Genomic DNA, 6832 nt, shown 5'->3' on the forward strand with positions numbered 1-6832 from the left:
AAAAAAAACGGTAGAAACCTCAGGAAGAGCAACTGAGGAGGGATCCCTCTTCCAGGACGGACAGACGTGCAATAGATGTCGTACAGAACAGATCAGCATAATAAATTAACACATATATATATATATATATATATGTGTGTGTGTGTGTGTGCATGTATATATATATATATATATATATATATGTATATAGTTCAACAAGACAACATGCTCAAGGATACTTTAACAATGCTTGAATGAGCACTGTAAAAAAAAAGAAAAAAAAAAAAGGTAAGAATCATACAAACACTTCTCACAGTCAAAACTCTTACAATTAAAAGATCTTGTGGAATTACAGACAAAAACGAAAATTAAATTTCAAGACTCTGTGCGTACGACAAGAAAAAGTTTTAGTATTTCTATCTGTGGAGTGAAACTATGAAACTGATTGTGGAGCTCAAGAAATTTTGCTTGAAATTTTTGAAGTCTGTTAAGTTCACATAGTGAACAGTTAGGTTTCCTGCATTCTATAACGACCATCACAATTTACATCCCTTTCCCACTTTGTAATGAATCAAAGCAAGAGACAGGAAGTTTTAAAGACACCCTGACATTTGCTGAAACATAAAACTGACTTGATTTGTTTGAGCATCTTCAATTTCACTTAAAATGCTGATCTTTTCTATTTCTAAGGCCTAAAACCTTGTAATTCTTATTCATACCAAAAAATATATATAATTTTGAGTCTACATAATATTCTTAAAATGTAAAATTGAAATGCACAACTACAGTTGGTACCTTACTATGCACATAGGAAGAGTACAACTGGACAAACAAGCTGGTCCAAATTCCGTTCTCTCTTTTTGTGAACACTTCACTGTGACAAACACATTCCTCCACTCTTGTGCCTGAAGTCTGTCACTGTCTAACTCAGACAGTAGCTTTCCCCTTAGGTGTCTGCTTTTCATGCTTACCCAAGACTTTTCATCTATAAGTGATCATATGCATGTGAGAGATGTGGATCACAGCTGAGTATATGAAATCTGATGCCTTATAACATCACCGTCAGAAGAGGGACTATGATAAAAATCTGCGTTACACATTTCACTCGTAAATATGTATGTTTTTACAAATTTCATGACACTCCGTATTATAGTTGTGGAGGTATTTCACTCAAAACCAGTGGAGTCAACCTCATGGTAGTGCTAGATAAAAAATCAGAGGATCACCAAAGTTATTATAAATCACCCTTCAACCTTCACAGACCGGTTTCACAACTTTGTAAATTTTATCTATTTATTCCTCAGAAATAAAAGTGAAAGATTTTCACTTTCACTTAAAGCATAAAGATCTCTAGTTTCACGGACCGGTCGGGGCAGAGGCGCAGCGCACCAGCGCTTCGCCAACTGGGTGTGGCCAGGCGGATTTTGCAAGTTTGGCACACCGTGCGCGCTGGCGCAGCTACTCCTCTTTCCCACCTCTGTCCCTCCTACCTGCGCAAGTCGGTAAGAGGGAGGAGAGAAGGCGTGGACATCACACCAAGCAAATGAGCCCCTCTCCTCGCCCTTAAATGCGCCGCGCGAAGGCGCAATGAGAGTTTACTCAATTCGCCATGGCAGAAGAGAGCAGCAGCATCAGACGGCCAAACTTCTCCCAGGAGGAAACTGTTGTTTTGGTCCGGGAGGTCCAAGCTCGCAGTGTCCGAATATACGGAACTGCGAGCAGACCTCCACGGGCTGATGATGCAAAGGTAGCCTGGGAGGAGGTCATCATAATTGTAAATCAATGTTGCGTTTCTCTCGTGCGCACGCTCTCTCTTTCTGTCTCACAGTCTCACTCTGTTTCTTTTCTTTTGACTTTTCTAAGATGACAGATGCTGAATATATACTCCCTATCTGATGCTGTGGCTGTTTGTGGTTGGCTGAGAGGGATGTGAACTCATTATTTTGCAGCTGTGTTAATCAAATCAGGTTGGGTTTCCATTACGCGTGCCAAACGTGCCAAACGGTGCCAATCCCCTCTGATCTGACATCAGATGTGACGGGACACATCTTATAAAACTTTTCAGGACACATTATAAAACTTTTCAGGACACACTAGCTCCATTTCTCACTATGCTTTACAATGATATTATCTCCAAACAGTCAATGCCAATGACGATGCGATCTGCTATAATTTCTTTAATTCCAAAGCCGGGCAAGGATCATACACAAATGAGTAATTTCCGACCATTAAGTCTTTTAAATAATGATTATAAGTTATTTGCAAGATAAGACAAGATAAGATAAGATTCTTGCAATACGCCTGGAAAAGGTAATCCCCACATTGGTACATCTGGACCAGGTCGGCTTCATTCGAGGCCGCCTTGCCTCCAATAATATGAGAAGACTCCTTCATGTGATGTCAAGAGCCTCATCTCTTCAGCATCCAGCAGTAGCAATATCGCTGGATGCTGAAAAAGCTTTTGATAGAATATAGTGGCCTTTTTTATTTCATGTATTATCCAAATTTGGTTTTGGCCCAATATGTATGCAATGGATTAAGGCAATGTACTATGAACCAACTGCTCGTGTTAAAACAAACGGTATGATATCTCAGCCCTTTCAACTTTTTAGATCTACAAGACAGGGCTGTCCAGTCTCACCAGCCATTTTTATTTTAGCATTAGAGCCACTGGCCTGTGCCATACGAGCCAATAAAAATATAACTGGTATTAATTTGAGTGAATATGATTTCAAAGCCAATCTTTGTGCTGATGATATTTTATTAACATTATCCAATCCAACATACTTAATACCACATCTGTTAAAACTTATAGAAAAATTTGGTCAACTATCAGGATATAAAATTAATTGCAATAAGAGTGAGGCTATTCCTCTTAACCACCACACCTTTGCAGCACATCTTGGCTCTGCACCTTTTGTGTGGAAACCTCAAGGTATGATGTATCTTGAAGTAAACATCAGATTCCCAATCAGTAAGATATTTGATTTAAATGGGCCTAGTATGTTGAAAGTAATTAAAGATGATATAAAGAGATGGATGGTCCTGCCTTTATCGTTATGGGGAAGAGCAGAGGTAATAAAGCTGAACCTCCTGCCCAGACTTTCCTTTCTCATATCAGCCATACCATTAAAGTTTTCCCAGCAATGGTTCAAGGAAATTGATAAATTATTTTCAAGCTTTCTATGGCGTGATAAAAAGCCTAGAATCAACTGTAAAAAATTGGCTATGCCTAGAAACAAAGGAGGGCTGGGTGTTCCGGATGTTCATCTTTATTATTTAGCATACAATGCCAGATTTCCACTGTCATGGGCATACAAAGATAAAAATCAATACGCAGTAGGTAGCTGGGAGTGGTTGGAGGAGAGGGCCATATCGGAATATAATAAATCGATTTCTATAATGTCATTATGGTACCATCCAAAGTATAATTCTAAACTAGATAATTTGTTAATTGAATTTTCTTGTGAAATTGTAAAGGCAATACATAAAAGACTGTCTATAAATGGAATGTCTCTACCATCCTGTCCAATATGGAATAATCCACTGCTAACTGCTGGTGGTAAAACACTGGCAGAGAGCAGTTGGCAACATCACAATGTCACCCAGGTGGGGCAGATTGTAAGGGATGGAAACATTATATCATTTGATGAGCTTAAAATACAGTTTGGTTTGAATGACTCTGCATTTCTACAATACCTACAGCTCAGGTCCATCTTTAAAAAACTAACATCGAAAGGAATTGTATTGGGATCTGCGAGTATCCTTGATGCTAAACTGAGGAATGCTGCTACTGGGCGAGGAACTGTCTCAAGTGTATATAAGATATTAAGTCTATCCCTCCCTGACAGCACTATTTATACCAAACTACAATGGGAAGGTGACATTGGTTCGTCCCTCACATCAGATCAATGGGACTTAATATTGAAACGTTCAATATCTATGTCCAACTGTGTTAGATATAAAATTATTCAAATGAAAACTATACACAGGGCTTATACTACACCATATAAGTTAAAAAAAATAAATCCAAATGCCTCCAAACTGTGCTGGCATGGCTGTGGTAGGCTTGGTACTCTCATACACTTATTGTGGTCCTGCCCAGTGGTTAAACATTTTTGGACTGAGGTAATAAATGTTTTAAAGATGATACTGAATGTTCATATTCCGCAATGCCCTGCTCTGTGTATATTGGGAAATAGATTGGAAAATACACACACTCGAAATACACAATGTATTGTTGCATTAGCTTTTCTTTCTGTAAAGAGGACAATACTTATGAACTGGAAAATCCGTAAACCAGACTGCTATAACATACAGAACTGGCTAAAGGACTTCTTGGATTTACTTTTGATGGAGAGTGCAGCCTCAACCCTCAAAGACTATGATAGTGGACAAGGTGCCCCATGGACTCTTATTAGACAATACATGAGCAACAGAATAATAATTTGATTTAAAAGAATGGAATGTATGAAATGATGAGTAGGACGTGAAGGGATGTATGGGGCAGGGTTATTACGCTGAAATCGCTTTAGTGGTCACTGGAAACTGCCCCAGCATCTTCACCCTCATTATTGACGTCTTGTTCTTTTATTTTCTTTCCCGATACACTAACTGTACGTTCACACCAAAAGCTGCCACAGCTGTAATGGCAACAGGACTAATTCATTTTCAATGGACATGTGGCGACTAGAGGCGTTTGAGCTGCAAAAGCGATGAGCGGCGGCGGTTTGGCAAAGTGAACTGCAAATGAAAGTTGAAGACTGGTTAACTTTATGCAAATTGGCTATGACGCGTTTGAGCTGCAAATGACCAGCAACCAATCGAAATGTAGATGTCCATCGCTTGTGTGGAACCCAGAGAACATCCTCGGAAACTTTTAGTTCCTACCACACATTCATTCCTACTTCAAAACAAGCAGCAAGCTGTCAAACTGATATGTTCAGCCTGAAGTAGCGCTGGAACCTCTCCCCATCCAGCCGCAGCTCCCGCACCAGCCGATGATATTCCCCGTGCTGTTCGCGGCCCCGGAGGATATCGTGAACCCAGACCCGACGGTGGCTACGTCCACGCAGGTAGCCTACCACACGGCAGCACAAATTACTGTACAAGAGTGTCTTCTTCCATGTTGAATCAATATACAAGTCTTGACAAGCGCAAGTACTTATACAATTTCTTTGTGTTCTGGAACGCTTGTTATTAGCGGGAATGCAATTCATTTGCTCTCCTTACCACCAGTTTCCAGTTACTAATCGCACTGTAGGCACTCGAACCCAAACCACTGACAGTGTTTCCCCTAGGTTTACAGCTTTGCAAACCACTGACAGTGTTTCCCCTAGGTTTACAGCTTTGGGGGGGAATAACAAATCAAAAACATTTGCTCATATTCGGTTCGGGTTCGGCCCACTTGACACGCTGCTGTGTTGTGCTACGGCCTATTCAAGTGCTGGAATTTGTTATTTACGTGACAACGCCTGAACGCAGCACAGGCTGTGTGTGTTAAATGTTTAATGTCAGACCTATTTAGACTTTTTATCCTGTTTTCATTGTCCAAACATGAATGGCAAATGCACAAAGTCACATTTCTGTGTTCCAGCCAGCAACCTGCTTTGCGGCTCCTTTATATTGAGAAGCATAATCGAACTTTCAGAATTTCACGTCATGACCGACTTGAGCTGCTTTCACTGCCACAGATATTTTACCTGCGGCGCTGCTAGAGCGAATATAGCTATTTTGCAGCTCTGGCAGCTTTTGGTGTGAACGTATAGTAACACTTCCTTTATTAATTTTTTCAGGTAGGTGTTTTATTGACATCAGAGTTTTGTTAGATGTGTAGTTTTATTAACATTTTTGGCATAATCTTTCTTGGCTATAACTTTTATGGAAGAAAAAGAAGACACTATTGATTTAACGTAAGAAATACTGTATGTGGTGACATGAAAAATGTGGAGTTGTGAAAATTTGGGTTTGAAAGTCTTTATCCTAGGTGTATTTAAATGAAATACATGGCCGCTAAATGGGACAAAAATGCATGACAGCTGCTGTGGTCCCTTAAACCAATAATGTCTCTTTATCTCTTTTGCTGCATCTTGAAACATCTTGGGCTGTTTTTCTGACACCATGAAAAGTTGACTTTTTAGAGATACGTGGTTCTCACAGGACAGCTACGCTACAAACATGTGATGATGTTATAGAATATGATGCAATGCTGTAGATTAAACTACCCAAATATAAAGGAGTTAAAATGAGCACAACCTTAAACATCTACAGTGGTAAAATACAACATACACATTAATGCAGCAGCAATATTAATCCTAAAACTGAACATATGATAGTAAAACACTGACAGGGAACATTTTACTGCACAATAAAAACTTATATGTCAAGTATTATAAGAACGTTTAGCTCCTGATACATACATACTTCTACTTAAGTGAGTAAGTTTTGAATGCAGCACTTTACTAGTGGAGTATTTTCACAGTGTGGTATTCGCAGCTTTATTAAAGTAAAGGATAAAAATACGTCTTACACCACTGCCAGTGTGACAGGAGCTCAGCCATCATTAATGTTCTTAGTGAGTTATCAAAATGTCGTCCATGAAAAAGGCCTATTCAGCCATCAAACATAACCCTGTTCACTGTTATTATTGTTGTGTGTTCATGTTGTAGGAATGTGAGCTAAATGATGTCACTGATTTGCCAAAGTGAAATATTTTATCTTCACTGATGAATTAAAGATGAACTGTGTTTCCTTTGTGACCACCAGAGTGCAGCAACTTATCAAATTACTGCACACAAGAAGCTGCTTCTTACCACAGTCTTCCTCTGTGGTATTGGGTCATGTTACAGAGACA

Source organism: Epinephelus moara, chromosome 18 (genome assembly GCF_006386435.1).
Source record: "Epinephelus moara isolate mb chromosome 18, YSFRI_EMoa_1.0, whole genome shotgun sequence".
Lineage (NCBI taxonomy): Eukaryota > Metazoa > Chordata > Actinopteri > Perciformes > Serranidae > Epinephelus > Epinephelus moara.